The 20,978-nt window shown below is 44.7% G+C and overlaps 1 protein-coding gene across 2 annotated transcripts in view; it reads left to right on the top strand.

Annotated features, from left to right (window-relative positions):
* The window catches only part of LOC132390559 (NACHT, LRR and PYD domains-containing protein 3-like), a 63,827-nt gene that overhangs the window by 8,741 nt on the left and 34,108 nt on the right, over positions 1–20,978 (top strand). Inside the window, exon 1 of one of the 2 annotated variants that reach the window (XM_059963166.1) lies at positions 13,779–13,895. The exons of the other annotated variant lie outside the window; for it this stretch is intronic. The gene's annotated coding sequence lies outside the window, so the exon portion shown is untranslated. Of the gene's footprint in view, positions 1–13,778; positions 13,896–20,978 lie in introns of those variants that run through there. 2 annotated transcript variants of the gene reach the window in all.

Here is a 20,978-nt window from a genome sequence, read left to right as displayed (position 1 = left end):
TTGGGTCAGAATGCTGCCTGTATTGTCAACTGTACTTTTACGTTATTCAAAGCTACAACAATTTGTCAGAATTTTTAATCGCTTAATTAAGCAAAGAAGGAAACTTCATGAATATCATCACAATGTGTTGTGTAATGTATTTTGTAAATAACAGATAACCGACTTTTGAAGCAGACTGACCGTATTTAATGACCAGCCTCAGCACTGCTGAGAAGGAGCTAACAGCAGATTTACTGGATACTGGCATTTTGATTTCAACATTGCTGAGTGTTCAATATTCATTGTGGTCATAAGGAAACTCAAAACATGTGAGGTTCAGACTGTTACTTCCTTTTTCATTTACTTCTGGTGGGCCTCTTGCTCGGTTAGTAGGGTTCAAGGAGGGTTGGACATTTTATCGCACTGTGATCACTGTGCAGACACAGTAGCCTCAGAAGCAGGTGTGGATTCCAGGATGCTTTGAGCACTTACTGTATGGAATATATGATGCCTGTGTTGGAATGAAGAGATGAGTAATGAATGTTGGGATTGCATTTGTGGAAATCATTTTAGGCTGTCACAAACATCTTGCAATCAGTCAATATTTATGCATCGATAGAAAAGGCAAATATGCTCCCTCCACTCAACAATAAAATAATCGACAAGTGTTTTCAGTTTACCTGCTGAAAGGTATCCGCGTCCGCGCTGTGACCCAAGGCCCGGAATTCAACCCCGATCCCCGTCCAGACAAAGCTTCCACCGGCTACTATTCCGTCATGGGTTGGTTCAGGAGTTTTAGTTTGTGAACTGGGCATAGCTGAGACACCGAATTACGTCAGCGGCAGCAAAGAGTCCTGGGCCAAGGTTATCATCCTGGGATGGGGACTCCAGGAATATAGTATTTGTAGTGTTTGGTGTTCGTCTGAGCTTATTGCTACTACAGATGGCACTGGGCGTTCCTCTTTCCCCAATAAAGCAAACGTTTCGGACAGATGGGCATGGGCTGCGGGGAATTCTACGTGAGACGTGCGACGATCTGCGAATCTCTTGGGTCCAGGTTTTGACCCATATAAAATGGACCTGTCTATCAAGCTGCCCGGGCGGATGAAGTGATCAGATAGTATTAATGTTCTGTGCTCAGCTGTTTAGTTCTAGAGTTCCTTTGGAAGCAAAGAAGAGAACGAGTTATCTCTCCTTCCCTCGCAGTGAGACGCTGTGAGTTAATGGGATGCTCCGTGTTTGCAGCAGTAAGCATGGACCGGGGTTTAGTGTTCAATCCGTGTTTGGAAAGTCCCTCTCACTGTCCCCCGTCTCTCAGCTAGTGGGAGTCAAACAGAAACTCCAGAAGGAGAAGCTAAAGGCAGAGGTATCAGTATTACAGAAGTACCAGCATTACAGTGGTGTACAGGGAATTACCGAGGCAGGAGAGGGGAATTGGCCAGAATTGATGGGAAACGGTCACTCGCAGGGATGGTAACAGAGCAGCAATTTGTGGGAAGCTGGAGGATTGGTAATGTTGTTAAAACAAACAGAAAACAAAAGGCAACAGTAAGTCATTAAGAAGGTAAAGGTGAACCCCCAAAGAAAACGAACCTATAATAGTAAAGATGTTACTGAACGTTTCTTCAGATACATAAAGTGTAACAGAGAAGCACGGCTGGATATCAGAACGCTGGAAAACGACACTGGAGAGGGAGTAAATGGGGACAGGAATGGCGGCCGAACTGAATAAGTATTTTTCACCAGCCTTCATGGAGGAAGACACCAGCAGTATATTGGAAGCTCCAGGTGTCGGGGGCATTAAATGTGTGAAGTTAACATAACTAGAGAGAGGTTTCTTGGGAAACTCAAAGGTCTGAATTTAGATATGTCACCTGGACTAGGTGGCGTGTACAGAAGAATTTTAAAAATGGTGGCTGAAGAGATCGTGAGACATCAATAAAGTTCTTTCAAGAATCACTAGCTTCTGTAATGGTTCTGAGAGACTGGAAAATTGCAAATGTTACTTCACTCTTCAAGAAAGGAATGGGAACGAAGAGAACCCATCTGTCCGTTTGTCTGACCTCAGTGTTTAGGAAGGTATAGGAGCCGATGATTAAGGATGTCGTCTCAGGGTACTTGGAGACCCGTCATAAAATAGGCCTTAGTGGACATGATTCCTCAAGGGAAAATCATGCCTGACAAATCTTTGAAGAAATAATAAGCCTGATAGACAAAGGTGAATCGGTTGATGCTGTGTATTTGGATTTTCAGAAAGTCTTTGTTACGCTGCCACAGATAAGGTTGCTTAACAAGCTACGAGATCATAGTATTACAAGAACGATTCTGACGTGGATAAAGCAGTGGTTGGTTGGAAAGGGGCAAAGCCTGGGAATAAAATAATCATTTTCTGGATTGCTCCCAGTGACCAGTGATACTCCACAGTGTCTGTTTTGGGACCGATTCTTTTACGTCATATGTTAATGATTTGGACAATGGAATTGATGGCTTTGTTGCAATGTTTGCAGATAGCATGAAGATAGTTCGAGGTGCATGAGGTTTCGAGGAATTAGAAAGGCTACAGAAGGTCATTGACAGATTAGGAAAATGGGCAAAGGAATGGAATACAGTTTGGAGACGTGTATAGTCGTGCAGTTCGGTAGACGAAATGAAAGTCTTAGTTATTTTCTAAATACAAAAGAAAACTGTGGTGCCAATGGACTTGGGGATCATTGTGCAGGATTCCCTAAAGGTGAATTTGCAGGTTGAGTCTGTGATGAGGAAGGCAAATGTGATGTTCGCATTCATCCCAAGAGGAATAGAATATAAAAGCAAGGATGTCATGTTGAAACTTTATGAAGCACTTGGAGTGTTCTGAGCAGGTTTAGGCCTCTTAACTTCAAAAGGAAAGTGCTGAATCTGTAGAGGCTTTGCCGCAGATGTAGTATGTATGGATTTTAAAAAAACATTTGATAAGGTACCCATGCAAGGCGTAATGAGAAAGTAAGATGGCATGGGATCCAAGGGGACATGGCTTTGTGGATCCAGAAGTGGCTTGCCCACAGGAGGCAAAGAGTGGTTGTAGACGGGTCATATTCTACATGGAGGCCGGTGACAGTGGTGTGCCTCAGGGATCTGTTCTGGGACACCTACTCTTTGTGATTTTTATAAATGACCTTGGTGAGGAATTAGAGGGATAGATTAGCAAATGTGCTGATGACACAAAGGTTGGGTGTGTTATGGATAGTGTGCAGTGCTGTCAGAGGTTACAACGGGATTTGGATAGGATGCAAAACTGGGCTGAGAAGTGGCAGATGGAGTTCAACCCAGAAAAGTGCGAGGTGTTTCATTTTAGTAGGTCAAATATGATGGCAGAATTTTGCATTAATAGTAAGACTCTCGGCAGTGTGCTAGATCAGCGGGATCTTGGGATCCGAGGACACTCAAAGCTGCAACGCAGGTTGACGTTGTGATTCAGAAGGCATGCGGTGTATTGGCCTTCATTAATCGTGGAATTGAATTTAGGAGCCGACAGCTAATGTTGCAGCTATATAGGACCCTGGTCAGATCCACTTGGAGTGCTGTGCTCAGTTTTGATCGCGTCACTATGGGAAGTACGTGGAAACCACAGAAAGGGTGCAGAGGAGATTTGCAAGGATGATGCTTGGATTGGGGAGCGTGCCTTATGAGAATAGCTTGAGTGAACTCGGCCTTTTCTCCTCGGAGCGATGGAGGACGAGAGGTGCCCTGATAGACGTGTACAAGATAAAGAGAGGCCTTGATCGTGTGAATAGTAAGAGGCTTTTCCCCAGGGCTGAAACGGCTAGAACGAGAGAACATAGTTTTAAGGTGCTTGGAAGTGGGTACAGAAGAGATGTCAGGGGTAAGTTTTTGCACAGTGGTGAGTGCGTGGAATGAGCTGCCGGCAGCGGTCGTGGACGAGGAAACGATACGGTTATTTAAGAGACTCCTGCAGGGGGACATGGAGCTCAGGAAAATAGAGGACTTTTGGTGAAGCCCAGGTCGTTCGAAGGTACATGTTGGGCACAGCTTCGTGGGCCGAAGGGCCTGTATTAACCATAACCATATAACCATATAACAATCACAGCACGGAAACAGGCCATCTCGGCCCTCCTAGTCCGTGCCGAACCCTTAATCTCACCTAGTCCCACCTACCCGCACTCAGCCCATAACCCTCCACTCCTTTCCTGTCCATATACTTATCCAATTTTACCTTAAATGTCACAACTGAACTGGCCTCTACTACTTCTACAGGAAGCTCAGGATGTATTGTGCTGTAACTTTTCTATCTTTCTATGTTTCTATATGTTGCCTCATCAGGACTTCATAAATTCTCAACAGCACATCCTTCCTTTTATATTACAATCCTCTTGAATTGATTGCAAAGATCGCATTTGCCTTCTTCACCGCCGACTCGGCCTGTATCTCTTCAAGTTAATGATAAATATCAACCATCTTGTCCACCCTCAGTCCAATATATTTCCCTCCACATCAATGAAATATATCAACCATCTTTTTCAACCTCTGTCCAGTCTGTATCCCACCAGCTCAATGATATATATCAACCATCTTTTTCAAACTCTGTCCAGACTGTATCCCACCACCTCAATATCAGCTATAGCTCTGTGCATTTTATTTGTCTCTGACAGTGTTCGAGCAGTTTCTGCACTGGCCTCCCACAAGGTCCAAGGGAACAACTTGTCAGGCCCGGGGGATTTGTCCATTCTAATTCAGCAAGCACCTGTTCTGTAATCCGCATACAATCTATAACAAGACTAACTTTTCCCGATTTCTATAGTCTCTGTATCTGTCTCCCAGGTAAATAAAGGCATTCAAAAATCATGGAAGATCTACCCCATCCCTTTCGGTTCCTTGACCAGATAGCACAATGTTCTTTTTTGACAATTAATTGGGCACTACGAAACAGTACATGAGGCTCAATAAATTATTCCCCCGGCAAACTGTCTGTATCCGAGGGAATGTGCTCATTAAAGCTGTTGTTTACAATGTTCACAAGAGTGATTCTAGATTGAAAAGGTTTTATGTATGAGGAGCAACTGGTGTTTCTGGGCCTGATCTCAATGGAGGGGTGATGACTGTGGGAACAGGAACCTCCATGAAATCCTGAGGTCCGGATGGAGCGGATAGGAACAAGATGTATTCAACAGTAGGGGAGTCTAGTAACTGAGGTTACAATCTCAATATATTCAGTTGTTTCTGCAGACCTTCCCTTCCGTCATTCTGTCCAGTAGCAGGATCTGAATTGAACATGAATCAATGCCTGGAGTTGATCATAGATATAAGCTATTGGCAGTCACAAGAACATGATGGAATTTTAGCCACTTAATTGAACAAAGAAGTACACTTTATGGTTATCACCATGTGATATACTTTGTGAATATCCGATAGTTGCCATTTGAAGCAGATAGGCCGCATCCAACAACGTGTTTTGTTTTTGGAACAGCTTCCGCACTGCTGGAGGTTCTGTAGAGATGGAAATACCAACAGATTTAATGGATACACCTCGGAGCAGGATTAAAACAACCACTGGAATTTTAGCTTCCCCATTACAAAATGGCTGAGAGGCCAGTATTCATGTTTGTCATAATGAAACTCAGAGCATGTGAGGTCGAGTTCCTTATTTCCTATTTTCCTTTAGTTCTGCTCAGCCGCTTCCTCCATCAGCAGAGTAACAGCCCACCACAGCTGCAAGGAGTATTGAACATTTTTTGGCTCTCTGGTCATTGCCCTTCAGCGGAGAGACAGTGACTTCAGGAGGCAGTGTGGATGCGAGGATGCCTTCAGCATTCACTGTATGGAAAATATGATGTTTATATTGGAATAAAGAGATAACGAATGAATGTTGGGATTGCATTTATGCAAATCTCTTCAGGACGCCACAAACATCTTGCAGTCAGCCAATATGTGTGCTGACATATTGCACATTTTGCTGACATAAAGGCAAAATCCTGCACTGAGTTTCCAGTGATTTATTTTCAATTTTATATTAAAAGCATTTTCTTACTGTTTCACTACGGGATATCTTACTATCTTTCCTTTCAGTTAGTCCTGACGAAGTGTCTCGGCCCGGAACGTCGACAGCTCTGCTCCCTATAGATGCTGCCCGGCCTGCTGTGTTCCACCAGCATTTTGTGTGTGTTGTTTGAATTTCCAGCATCTGCAGATTTCCTTGTGTTTGCATTTTAATTCTGATTCCCATTCAGATATCTCGATCAATGGCATCCTCTTGTGCCAAGATGAGACCGTCCTCAGGGTGGAGGAGCAACACCTTATATTCCATCTGGGTACCCTCCAACCTGATTGTATGAATATTGAATTCTCCTTCCACTAAACAAATCCCCCCCACACCAAAAACCTTCTCTATTCCCTACTCTGAACTTTCATTTCTGCTCACCAGCTTGTTATTGCTCCCAGGTCCCCTCCATCCCTTTCTCCTATTGACAACTCTCCGATTCTTTCATCTTCAGCCCTTAACCACCTATCACCTGCTAGCTCGCCTCTTACCCCTCACTTACCTATTCATTCAGATATCTTCCCCCTCCCGCATCAGTAATGAAGAAGGCTCTTTGCCCAAAATGACGAACGGTCTACTCTTTTCCTTAGATACAGCCTGTTGTGCTGAATTCCTTCAGCATTTTGCGTGTATTGCTTTGAATTTCCAGTGTCTGCAAGCTTTCTTGTGTTTAAGTGTAGTAATTACCGTAACAATTATTTGGGTTTTGTTGAGATTGTACCTGGAATATTGTGTAAAATCCCGTTCTCCATACTAACACGGGTTATCCAGACCAGAACAAACTGCCGGAGGAACCATGGACGTCCAGTGTAGTTTCTCCTTTGGCTCCTCCCACTTCCGCCAAACCAACGGTGTCGCCATGGGCACCCGCATGGGTTCCAGTTATGCCTGCCTTTTTGTTGGCTTTGTGGAACAGTCCATGTTCCAAGTCTATACGTGTGTCCATCCCCCTCTTTTCCTTTGCTACATCGACGACTGCATTGGGTCTGCCTCCTGCACGCATGCTGAGCTCGTTGAATTCATTAACTTTGCCTCCAACTTTCACCCTGCCCTCAAATTTACCTGGTCCATTTCCGACACCTCCGTCCCCTTTCTTGATCTGCTGATATCTACTATAGGCCTACAGACTGTCAAGGCTACATGGACTATTCCTCTTCCCACCCTGTCTCTTGCAAAAATACTATCTCCTTCTCACAATCCTTCCGTCTCCGCCGCATCTGCTCTCAGGATGAGGCTTTTCATTCCAGGATGAAGGAGAGGTCTTCCTTTTTTACACAAAGGGGCTTCCCTTCTTCCACCATCAACTCTGCTCTCAAACGCATCTCTCCCATTTCCCGCACATCAGCCCTCACCCCATCCACCCGCCACCCCACTCGGGATAGGGCTCTCCTCGTCCTCACCTACCACGCCACCAGCCTCCAGGTCCAACGTATAATTCTTCGTAACTTCTGCCACCTCCAACGGGATCCCAGTACCAAACACATCTTTCCTTCCCCCCCCACTTTCTACTTTTTGCAGGGATTGCTCCCTACGCGACTCCCTTGTCCATTCGTACCCTCATCCCTTCCCGCCGATCTCCCTCCTGGCATTTATCCTTATAAACGGAACAAGTGCTACACCTGCCCTTACACTTCCTCCCTCACCAACATTCAGGGCCCCAGACAGTCCTTCCAGGTGAGGCGACACTTCACCTGTGAGTCGGCTGGTGTGGTATACTGCGTCCGGTGCTCCCGGTGTGGCCTTTTATATATTGGCGAGACCCGACGCAGACTGGGAGACCGTTTCGCAGAACACTTGCGCTCGGTCTGCCAGTGAAAGCCGGATCTCCCAGTGGCCACACATATTAATTCCACGTCCTATTCCCATTCTGATATGTCTATCCATGGCCTCCTCTACTGTCAAAATGAATCTAAACTCAGGTTGGAGGAACAACACCTTATATACCGGCTGGGTAGCCTCCAATCTGATGGCATGAGCATTGACTTCTCTAACTTCCGGTAATGCCCCTCCTCCCCTTCTTACCCCATCCCTGACATATTTAGATGTTTGCCTGTTCTCCATCTCCCTCTGGTGTTCCCCCCACTCCTTTCTTTCTCCCTAGGCCTCCCGAAAACATGATCCTTTCAGCTCGGTATCACTTTTACCAATCACCTTATCAGCTCTTAGCTTCATCCCACCCCCTCCGGTCTTCTCCTATCATTTCGCAGTTCCCCCTCCCCTCACTACTTTTAAATCTCTTACTATCTTTCCTTTCAGTTAGTCCTGACGAAGGGTCTCCGCCCGAAACTTCGACAGTGCTTCTCCTTATAGATGCTGTCTGGCCTGCTGTGTTCCACCAGCATTTTGTGTGTGCTGTTTGAATTTCCAGCATTTGCAGATTTCCTCGTGTTTCCGCAACATGAAAGCCAGGACATCAACAGGATCCGGGACAGCTTCTTCCACCAGGCTATGAGAATGATTAATTCATGCTGACAAGATCGTATTTTAAGTTCTATTGTTGAACATACTATTTATTATAAAGTACTATAAATTGCACATTGCATATTTAGACGGAAACGTAAAGATTTTTACTCATGTATATGAAGGATGTAAGTGTAACTATCTTGGTCAACCATTGTCCAGCCTGTATCCCACCACGTCAAAGATATATATATATATATATATATATATATATATATATATATATATATATATATATACACACCATCTTGGTCAACATCTGTCCAGCCTGTATCCCATCAACAATCTCTCTTCTGCCGTTGTCTTCATTATGACGTATTTTTGACTCACTGAGTTGATACTGAAATCGGTGTTTGTACCTGGAACTACTGGAGGGTTTATTGAATACAGCACGGAATAAGTTAAAGACAGCCATTGCGATTTTCGCTTGAAAGTTAAAATGTCTGCTGTATTAATCGTTGTCGGAAGGAGGGTTGGAAGCAGAGAATACAGATTGATAGTGGGGTGGGATGGATGTTGTGAGCATTGACTGCATTATCCCTGTATTGGATTGAAGAGAAAACTAATGAATATTGGTATTACATTTGTGCTAATTTGTTCTGACCGTCACAAATATCGTGTAATCAGTTAATAGTTGTGCATCATTTAAAGTAAAAAGAGAAAATGGTGGAAATCTTCAGCAGATCGGGCAGCGTCTTGGACAGTCCCGGTTCAGATACTGGGTCTTCCACAGTTTCTCTTTCCACACATCCAATCTGATGTACCGAGTTTCCAACACATGACTTTCAATTTTACATTTAAAATGTTTTATTCCTATTAGCCTGCAGGAAATGTGACGGGCAATTGTGCTGGGCAAGATCTCATTTAACAATAGCATAATGATAAAATGTGCTCAGTTTATCTGGAGGAGACAATGTGTAACATTATACCCGCCTGCTGTTGCCCCGCGCCCAGGTTTTCCAGCCCGATCTCTGGCCCGGTCAGAGGTTCATCAGGTCCCCGTTCTGACACAGGCTGATGTCGGAGTGTTGGTGTTTGAAGTCTGAATGGCCGAGACACTGCAGCATATTACTGGCAACAAGGAGTCCTGTGCGAGTTGCTGCTTGAGCTGTAACCCTGGGAAACATTGGGCCCATGTAGCTGTCAGTATCGGGGATTTGACCCAGGTCAATACTTCCACAGATGGGGGCTGGATGTTCCTCCTTTCACAATGAATCAAAAGCCTCGGGGTGCCGGGCATTGGCTATGGGGAAATTTCTGATTACACCACGCAGTGTGAGATGCGGGGACGATGTGTGAGGATTCGGGGGTCGGTGAGTGGCAGATTCAGCTGTGTGACCCTGTGAGGTTAGGTCCTGGGATATCACCGTTTTAGATCCAAGTACAATGGCCCCGGGGTTCAAGCTGCCCGGGTTTATGAGGTTTTGAGCCAGTATTTCTGTTCTGGGCTCAGATGTTTGTTTCGGGAGTTTCTGTGGAAGAAATGACTGCCACACCGAGGAGAGGATGAGTTACCATCCCATCCCTCACAGTGAGAGGCTGTGAGTAAATGGGCTGTACCGTGTTTGCAACAGTAGAAATAGACCCGTGAGTTTGGTGTTCAAACTGTGTTTGGAAATCGCCCCTCTTTGTCTCCTGTCTGCCAATCGTTGGAAATGAAGCAGATGTGTTCAGTACAACTGTGGCTCACGTGGTTCACAGGAGTAATCTCAGGAACGAGAGGGTTTCTGTACGAGGGGTGATTGATAAGTCTGTGGCCTGTGGTGGATGGAGGAGTTATTAACTTCAAACTTTATGTATGATCACTCAAAGAGTTGATCTGAATGTGCATGTAACGAGAGCTGTATAACTCGTCTCCTTCTACCTTAGGCCATGAACATATCAATCACCCTTACTGTCGACCAACTCTGGAGGTCCAAGTTGTCGAATTCTGCAAAGAAGGGATCCGTTTGCTCCACGACCGCTGGACTGAGCGTGTAAATGTAGGCGGGGACTATGTCGAAAAATGAACGTGCTGGGTTTTCTAAAATGGACTCCTTCTACCTTGGGCCACGAACGTATCAACCACCGCTCGTATGAAAGACATTTGATGACTCTGAGCCTGTACTCTATTGAGTTCAGAAGTACAGAGGTGGACGGGATCTTATTTAAACCCACAGAATACTGAACAGCCTGGAGACAGTGGACACGTGGAGGATGTTTCCATCAGTCTGGGGTCTGAGAGGACAGCCTCGGAATAATCAAGCTTCCCTTTAAAACTGAGAGTAACTTCTCCAGCCAAAGAGTGCTCGATCTGTGGAGTTTGTTGCAACAGATGGTGATTGGGGCTGTCACTGGATATATTTCCGGCAGAGGTTAATATATTATTGATCGCTAACTATTGTCATTTTTTGTTAGGCAGAACTATCAGAGGATTATTGAATACAGCATGTTAAAAGCAGACTTCACAATTTTAGATTCTTCATTTCAAAATGGCTGCAGTGTTAACCTTTATCAAAATTACACTCACAGCATACGATGTTGAGTTTGTTATTTCCCTTTTCGGTTATTTTCGGTGAGCCACTTCCTCCGTTTCCAGGGTAACGGCCCACCAGAGCTGCAAGAAGAGTTGCACAATGTTTTTATCGCTCTGTGGTCACCGCCTCTCAGCGCAGAGGCAGTGGCCTCGGGAGCAAATGTAACAGAGTGATAGTGGGAGGAAAGGATGCTGTGAGCATTGGCTGTATGGAATGAACTGAGAACATAGAATCAGAGAAACATAGAGAACCCATAGCATAATACACAGGCCCTTCGTCCAACAGTGCTCTCCCAAACATGAACATACGTTAGAGATCTCCTAGGGTTAACCACCATCCCTCTTCTTTTTATCTCCATGTACCGATCCAGAAGTCTCTTTAAAGGCCCTGATGTATCCGCCTCCACCACCGTCGCCGGCAGCCCATTCCACGCACTCACCACTCTCTGCCTAAAGAACTTACCCCTGACATTGCCTCTGTAACTTCTCCCCAAGCATCTTAAAACTGTGCCCTCTCGTGTTAGCCATTTCAGCCCTGAGAAAAAGCCTCTGCCTATCCACACGATCTATGCCTCTCATCATCTTATACACCTCTGTTAGGTCACCTCTCATCCTCCATCTGTCCAAGAAGAAAAGGCCAAGTTCACTCTCCTGTTCTCATAAGGCATGCTCCGCAATCCAGAGAAATCCTTGTAAATCTCCTCTGCACCCTTTCTATAGCTTCCACACCCTTACTGTAGTGAGGCGAACAGCACAGTACTCCAAGTGGGGTCTAACCAGGGTCCTATATAGCAGTAACATTACCTCTTGGCACTTGAACTGAATCACTAGGTTGATGAAGGCCAATACACCGTGTGCCTTCTGAACCACACAGTCAGTCTGCGCAAATGAAATCAGACCCCAAGATTCCTCTGATCCTCCACACTGCCAAGAGTTTTACAATTCATACTATATTCTGCCATCGTATTTACCTTCTAAAGTGAACCACCTCACACTTGTCTGGATCAGACTCCATCTTCCACTTCTCAGCCCAGTTTCGCTTCCAATCGGGGTCCTGCTATAACCTCGACAGCCCTCCACACTATCCACAATACCTCTGACCTTTGGCTCATCAGTAAATGTACTGACCTATCCCTCCACTTCCTCATCCAGGTCCTTTATAAAACTGACGAAGAAAAGTGGTGCCAAAACAGATCCCTGAGGAACAGCACTAGTCAGCGACGTCCAGGCAGAATATGACCCATCTACCAACAATTTTGTGTTCTGTGGGAAAAGCCATTTCTGAATCCACAAAGCAAAGTCCGCTTGGATCCCATGCCTCCTTACTTTCTTAATAAGCCTCGCATGGGGTACCTTATCAAGTGCCTTGCTGAAATCCATATACACGACATCAACTGCTCTACCTCCATAAATGTGTTTAGTCACATCCTCAGAAAATTCAATCAGGCCGGTAAGGCACGAGCTGCCCTTGACAAAGCCAAGCTGACTATTCCTGATCATGTTATGCCTCTCCAAATGTTCATAAATTCATGAAACAGGGCATGTGAAGTTGAATTCCTTACTTCCTATTTTCAGTTAGCTCTGCTGAGCCCGTTCCTCCATCACCTCCAAAAGCCCAGCAGAGCTCCAGAGTGTTGAACATATTTATCGCTCTCTGGTCACCGCCCCTCAGTGACCTCAGGAGCCGGTGTGGGTGCCCGGTTGCCTTGAGCATTCACTGTATGGAATATATAACGTTTCTATCGCAGTAAAGAGATAACTAATGAATGTGGGGATTGCATCCATGCAAATCTGTTTAGGAAGTCACAAACAGGATTCAACAGGGATCACTCCCTCCACAATTCCCTTGTTCATTCATCCCTCCTCACTAATCTTCTTCCAGATTCCTATCCCTGCATAAGCCTAAGTGCTACACCTGCCGTACTCCTCCTCCCTCACCTCCATTCAGAAACACAGAGCAGTCCTTCCGGATGAGGCAACGCTTCATCTGCGAATCTATTGCTGGGGTCATCTAATGTGTCCCGTGCTCCCAATGCGGCCTCCTTCACACTGGTGAGACCCGCCATAAACTGGGAGACCGTTATTTTTTTACAATCTCTGTATCATCTGCCACAAGGGGGACTTTGCAGTGGCCAAACGTTTTAATTCTGATTCCCAATCCGACGTTTCGATCAGACCGCCCTCAGGGTGGAGGAGCAACACCTTAGTGATCGTTTTCACAAAAAAAAAAGGCCGGCAGATGTGTGGAGACGGAAGGGATGGAGGAAATATGGATCGGACAGCAACATGTGGCTGAGATGGGAGAGCAGCCGCCATCTTGTTGATGGTTAGAGGGGCTGAATGGCCTCCTCCTGCTGTTTTTCACTTGATGTTTCAGTGTTCCTGTCCAGTGAGGCTCCGGAGGAATGTGAATAGAAAAAAAAACTGTTTATAAACATAGAAGTGATTTCAATGAAACCTGCACAATTCCTTTCCGGGTGGGAATTGTATGTCGTACCGGGATGGGAATCGAACCCTTAACTCTGAGAACCGGAAGATGGTGCCATGGGGACGGGAAAGATCCAGAGGAAAACACTAAAAACGTAGCTGGTGTAAATATGGAATAATGTGGGGAATGCGGCAGGTAGGTCGGACAGTGTGTGAGGGGCGAGGAGCAGAGTCACCGGTTTCTAGCTCCCATTTCAAACGCAGATCTGCAGCATCTCAGGTTTTCGCTTCCGAGGCCCCGCCCCCGCTCTCACAGTCTCCGGATGGGCGGGGGTTTTCTTTCCGTTCTCTGTTGAAGCTGATCGTCTGTGGGGAGCCGGTGGACGGATCTCGCTGCTCTCCGGACAAATTGATGAAGTTCTCATCGGTCAGTTTTGAGGCCGGTCACTGGGGTTGAACGCAACCGACAATTTCCCATCGGTGAGTACTGAAGTCGATCCCGGGGGCGGGGAACCTCATGTTGGGCAGAGAGTCCCGTTAACTTCCTCGAACTGGCGGCCTCGTCCCGCTTCCTGGATACAACCTGTCGTTGTCGGTCCGGGTTATGGGACCTTCACACCGAACCGCCTGAGATGAGCCGCCGCTCAGCCCCTGGTGTTCTGGTCCCAGGTCCGGGATGAGGTGGTGATGCCGAGACTGAACCCATCCATTAAGATGTACCTGGTGAACTTTACCTCCATCACCCGGCCCGCTATCGGATCCAAACTCCACCTGGATCGACGCTTGGAGACGATAATTGTTTTACATATTTCCAGCACACTGGAAGCGGCCGTTCGACCCGGTGTGTTCTTGCAGACAGAGGGTTAAATTAAGCCATCGCACCCTCGGGACACTGCTCCACGTGTATGAGAAGTTTCATCTTTCCCCGTTCAGACAGGACAGTAAGATCCAGATATATATCAACCTTCTTGTTCAACCTATGTCCAGCCTGTATCCCACTACCTCAATGATATATATCAACCGTCTTGTTCAACCTCTGTCCAGCCTGTATCCCACGACCTCAATGATATATATCAACCATCTTATTCAACCTCTGTCCAGTCTGTATGCCACCAGCACAATGATATATATCAACCTACTTGTTCAACCTCTATCTAGCATGTATCCCTCCACCTCAATAATATATATCAACCATCTTGTTCAACCTCTGTCCAGTCTGTATCCCACTACCTCAATGATATATATCAACCATCTTGTTCAACCTCTGTCCAGCCTGTATCACACCACCACAATGATATATATCAAGCATCTTGTTCAACCTCTGTCCAGTCTGTATCCCACCACCTCAATGATATATATCAACATATTGTTCAATCTCTGTCCAGCCTGTATCCCACCACCTCAATAATATATATCAACCATCTTGTTCAACGTCTGTCCAGCCTGTATCCCACTACCTCAATATGTATCAACCATCTTGTTCAACCTCTGTCCAGCCTGTATCCCACTACCTCAATGATATATATCAACCATTTTGTTCAACCTCTGTCCAGTCTGTATCCCACTACCTCAATGATATATATCAACCGCCTTCCTCAATGTTTGTCCAGCCTGTATGCCACCAGCTCAATGATATATATCAACCATCTTGTTCCACCTCTGTCCAGTCTGTATCCCACCAGCACAATGATATATATCAACCTTCTAGTTCAATCTCTGTCCTGCCTGTATGCCACCAGCTCAATGATATATATCAACCTACTTGTTCAACCTCTGTCTAGCATGTATCCCACCACCTCAATAATATATATCAACCTTCTAGTTCAATCTGTCCTGCCTGTATGCCACCAGCTCAATGATATATATATCAACCTGCTTGCTCAATGTTTGTCCAGCCTGTATCCCAATGCTGCAATGTTATATTTCAGCAATCTCTCTTCTAATCTTTGTCTTCATTGTGAAGTTTAGTATTGCCCCTTTCTAATTATTTAGTTATTTATTTGTGTGCCTGCCTGTTTGTTTATTTATTTATTTATTTATTTATTTAGTTAGTTATTGTTCGCTCGGAATACCAGAGGTTTAGTTGGACACAACACGTGGCAGGGTAAAAGCAACCATTTCAATTTTAGATTCACCTTTACAAAATGGCTGCAGTGTTAATCTTTGTCATAATGGAACTCATAGCATCTGATGTTGAGTTTGTTATTTCCTTTTTCGGTTATTTTAGTTGAGCCACTTCCTCTGTTTCCAGGGTAACGACCCGTCAGAGCTGCAGCAAGTGTTGCACTTTTTATCGCTCTGTGGTCACCGCCTCTCAGCGTAGAGACAGTGGCCTCGGGAGCAAATGTAACAGAGTGATAGTGGGAGGAAAGGATGCTGTGAGCATTGACTGTGTGGGATGTGTTACACCAGCGTCAGAATGAACTCAGAACTAACAAATTGTTTGGGGTGGGGTGGCATTTACAGTTCAGGGTGGCAATCAGTTACTATCTGTGCATTAAAATGAAGAGGGAGAAAATACTACAGTTGCAGGAAATTTAAAGTAAGGAAGGGAAAATACTGGAGACGCTCAGCAGATCGGCAGCATCTTGGACAGTCTCAGTTCTGGAACTGGGTCTTCCACCATTTGTCCTTTCAGAGACGTAGTCTGATGTACTGAGCTCCCAGCATTTTCTACTTAATAATTTTACATTTTTTTCCTGCTACACTGCAGGAAACATGGCAGCCCGCTCTCCTGGGCAAGATCCCACGCAGCGATGACATAGAGATCAAATGTGCTCTGTTTAGCTGCTGGGGTCAGGCTGAAGTGTATCCGCGTCCTCTATACAGACCGGGGAACCAGCCTGAGCACCGGACCCGGCAGAGGGTCATTAGGTTCCAATTCCACCTTAGTTTGTGAATCGGAAATGGCAGGAACTCCACGGCAAATTGCCGGCACCAAGGCGTCTTTGTATGGGTGATAATATTGGGCTGATGAATCTGATGATATGAAATTGCCAGAAAACGGGCTACAGTCCAGGCTGGTAATTCTGCAGCTGGGATCGGAATTTTCTCAGTCTGCAGTGAAGCTGAAATCCCGGGCGGTTGGGCATTGGTTATGGGGAAATCACCGTCAACACTGTCCAATAGGATATCATATCTGTCAAGTATTTTGGAGATTATTTAAAAATGAACTAGGGCGTTAGGTGAAGTTGGGCAGTGATGTTGTTCATCTGAACTTTGGTAAAGTCTGTAACAAGATCCTGCATGGCAGCTGATCGGGGAGGTTCGGTCACGTGGGATTCACAGGGGGCTGGCGAGGAGGATTCACACCGGGCAAGAGAACAAGAAGGAGAGGGGGATGAATGTAGATGGTTCTAACGAATGGAGGTCTGTGACGAGTGGGATGGAAGTGTCAGTGCTGAGATCTCTGTAATTTACTATTCATGCCATTGATTTGTATATGAATGTACATGGCTACACAGAGTATTATGTACCGTTGTGTTCACCCTACTGTAGTAAATATATTATCAAGCTGGAGAGGGTGCACAAGAGATTGCTGAAGATGTTGCCTGGACTACAGGGCCGAGTCATAGGAAGCATTTGGCTGAGCTGGATCTTTAGTTCAGATGAGAATGAGGGTGACATTGTAGGAGTTCATGAAATCAAGATGGAATATAAATAATGAGGTTGGTCGTAGCATTTTCCCCAGGATTCAAGATTCAAAAATGATTGATGTCATTCTAGTAATGAAGGGTAAAAGAGAACAAAATAATTCATACACTGGATCCAAAGCAAGACAGAAAATAAATAATTATAGAGACCACAATAATAAACTAAACACAATACATAAAGTATGATAGTTTAAAACGATTGATTGTCTGTCCATAAAGTGACGTTAATCACAGGAGTGTCTGGACATATGAGGCTGACATTGATACTTCTTCTGCATGTGCCTTACGCGTTACACGCTTGGGCGATCATGGGTCTCCACATCTAATGACTCCTCACAGCGTCAATGATATCTCGCACACTTAGATCTGTTAGTTCTTTCACAGTGTCCATATATTTTCTTCTTTGTCTTCCTCTTCCGCGATTCCCAGGCATAGGGCCTTGCAATGTAAAGCATTCTATTTCGCCCTTTCTGATGACATGGTCCAGGAATTTCAGTCTCCTCTCATTTAATGTTCTCATTAAAGATCTTTTTGCATGTGCACGTTGGAGTACCGCCTCATTAGTTACCCTATCTCTGTATGATATTTTCAGCATTCTTCTAAATAAAAACACATTTCTGTTGCTTCTAAGTTTTTTTGGAGTTCAGGTGTTACAGTCCATGATTCGGAAACATACAGAAAGATTGACCAGATGTAACACTTTAGTAGCTTAAGCCTTGTTTTCATAGAAATGTGTCTGTTGGTAAAAATGGGTTTCATTTTTTTGGAAACTCGAGTGAATCTGCAGATGCTGGAAGTAAATAAAAACACAAAATGCTGGCAGAACTCAGCAGACCAGACAGCATCTATGGGAGGAGGTAGAAGGATGAAGGGTTTCGGCCCGAAACGTCATCACTACCACCACCCATAGATGCTGTCTGGCCTGCTGAGTTCTGCCAGCATTTTGTGTTTTTATTCATTTTTGGACGTTGGTTTTGGCAATGGCAATTCTTCTTTTTATTTCTACTTTACTTCTAGCATCTTGTGATATAAAGCTACCAAGGTAATTAAAGCCGATCTTTTGTTCAATCGCTTGGTTACCGATGGACAATTGGCAGTTGGGAGTATCCTGCCCTTTTTATATTTCCATATATGTGTTTTATTTTACCGTTGATGGTTAGACCAAAATCTGCACTTGTTTGTACTAATTTGTCTGGGAGGATTTGTAAGTCTTCTGCTGCACTTGCAATTAGGGGGATATCGTCTGCATATCTTATATTGTTGATGCAAACACCTCCAATTTTTATCCCATCTAGGTCTTCTATTTCTCTGAGAATCTTTTCAGTATAAATATTAAGTAATTCCGGTGAGGCAACGCATCTCTAACTCCCCTTTGAATTTTAGTCTAACTGCTTATATTATCATCAATTTTTACAGCCACTGTTTGATTCCAATATAAATTTTGAATAAGTTACTGGTCCCTTCCGTCAATGTTTAGTTAAATGAGAATTTGAAAAAGTTTTTCATGTTACACTTTGTCGAATCCTTTAGTGAAATCAATAAAAAAATGAAAAGACATCAATTTGACACTCAATTGCCCTTTCTGAAAGCATTCGTAGTATGAAAATTGCGTTCCTTGTTCCTCTATCCTCCATCAGCCCATATTGCAGTTCAGTAGTTTCTGGCCTTAACTTGTTTTTAATTCGACTCAGAACAATTATCAACAAAATCTTTATTATGTGACTCATCAGACTGATTGTTCTATAATTTTCGCAGTCAATAGTTCCAGGAATTTTAGGCAGAGTTATAAATACTGATTTCAAGAGATCGTCGGGCAATACACCAGACTCATATATGCCATTAAACTCTTCAAAATGAATATCCATGCCCAGATCTTCCGGGGCTTGTATCATTTCCACTGAAATTTCATCAGGTCCAGAGACATGGTCAACCTTTGCCCCTTTTCGACTGAACTCTCACATGGTTAGCTTGCTCACCAGTGTGGAATAGGCCTTCACATACTCCTTTCATAGGATTTATCTTATCACCAATGTTTTCCAAACTTAGCCCATTCTCTGAACTTCCACACACTTCTTTATTTCTGAGCAAGTCATTAATTCTATCTTCAGGACCTTCATTCTATTAGTTTTCATTTTAACATCTGCAAGTGACCCCCCTTTGTCCAACCAACACTTTTGGTTCAGTCTCTCCAAATCACCTCCTTGAATAACCTTCAAATTCCAAAACAAACTGTAATAGATTCACAGGCACCTTGTTAACAAGCGATTTTTCCTTCAGCCTGGTTACTGCTTCTCAAACCAATCCAGACATTAAATTTTCTTTATTCAATTTAGGAACAACACCTTTCCCTTCTCCTTCAATAATATTCACATCACCAGCTTTCATCTCCTCACTAACTTTTAACACATCTTCTAATACAAACAACAGTGAATTCTCACTTTCCACTGGTACCAAGTTTAACCCTTTCTTCACTAAACCTAGTCCATCTGACCCAAAAGGACTGCATTCCTTTTCAACTGAATCAGATACCTCAGACTTTTTCTGAGCTTCAACACTAGGTTCAGTATCCTGTGACTCCACAGGTACTTCAACAACCTGAACACAAGCAAACGGGACATCTGCCTCTTCTAGGCTTCCAATACCAGTCCCCTTTTCAAATTCTAAGCTCCCCTCATCCTCCCAGTTACTTTCTGGGCAATTCCTATCCGGAGTAAACTCAACCCTGCGGGTTAAAACAACTCCATCTGCTAACCCAGCAGACTCCTTCAAGGTAATGGCATCCTTTTCATCTAGGACTGCCCTTATATCATTATCGGGAACACATTTAAATTTTTCAACTTCTTCAAACAGTTCTGCCAAGCCAGACAGATCATCGGTGTCCAACCCTGGACCTTCTAACTGCCTCATCTGTTTCTCATCCTTACTCTGTGCCTCTATAAATTCCCTCTTGGCAAAGGTTAAATCTACCTCCTCTGCTTTACCTTCTTTCACCTCCCTATTCTCCGCTTTACCATCCCCTAACCCCTCTAGATACAGGGTCGGTAAAAACGTCTCAGCCAAATCAACAGTGGACTCATTTAAACTGTCTTCTTTCTCAGCCGCCTTTCTCGACATGCTGCGAGTGATTGCGCATGCGGGATAGATCTTAGAATCTAGGGCCGGGTCCTCAGCACTCACAGGCTTGCTTGTCAGCTTCACTGCTGAACACACGTCACCACCTGTTAAATCATTACAAGAAGGACGTCCACGCCGTCTCTCGGTAATTCTCAACGCACCCCGACTTCGACTGGTCCAGATACCAGGTCACATTGTAAAATGATCCTGTGCAAAGGTACAGCTTCTGTCCCTTTTCCTATGCCTCTTAATACCACCTCTCCAGTTTCTGGACCGAAATCCAGCACCTTACTTAGGATCAATGACTGGTCAGCCCCAGTATCCCTCCAGATTCTCACTGGAACTGGGGTTTCTTCTTCTTTCACAGACACCGTCCCTTCCGAAATAAATTTCTGACGGCCCTCTCGTACTCTATCTACATTTGCCTTCCCCGTCGACTTGCTAACCGACTCAATGCATCCTGTAGGGATGGCCGTTTACCCTTTTCCCGTCTCCTTCTTCGGAGCAAAGCATTTAGATGCAATATGACCAAGCTTTCCACAATTATAACAGGTCAAGCCAGGAACCTTCCTGCCAGCTTGCTTGCCCTCCTCCTTACCTTTACCACTAGCTCCCTGCTTATTCTCTACCTTAGCCGGTGGACTTTCTCTACCGTCTCTACTGCCTTTCTGGTAACTCTTATCTGGGGGAAACTTTGTCTTGTGGGTTAGGGCATATTCATCTGCTAACCTGGCAAATTCCGTTATAGACTTATTCGACTTCTCGTTCAGATACGTCCGGATATTATCCGAAACAC

This window comes from Hypanus sabinus, unplaced genomic scaffold, assembly GCF_030144855.1.
Source record: "Hypanus sabinus isolate sHypSab1 unplaced genomic scaffold, sHypSab1.hap1 scaffold_950, whole genome shotgun sequence".
Classification (NCBI taxonomy): domain Eukaryota; kingdom Metazoa; phylum Chordata; class Chondrichthyes; order Myliobatiformes; family Dasyatidae; genus Hypanus; species Hypanus sabinus.
Note: the sequence above shows the minus strand (reverse complement) of the source record. Positions and strands in the feature narration are given on the sequence as shown.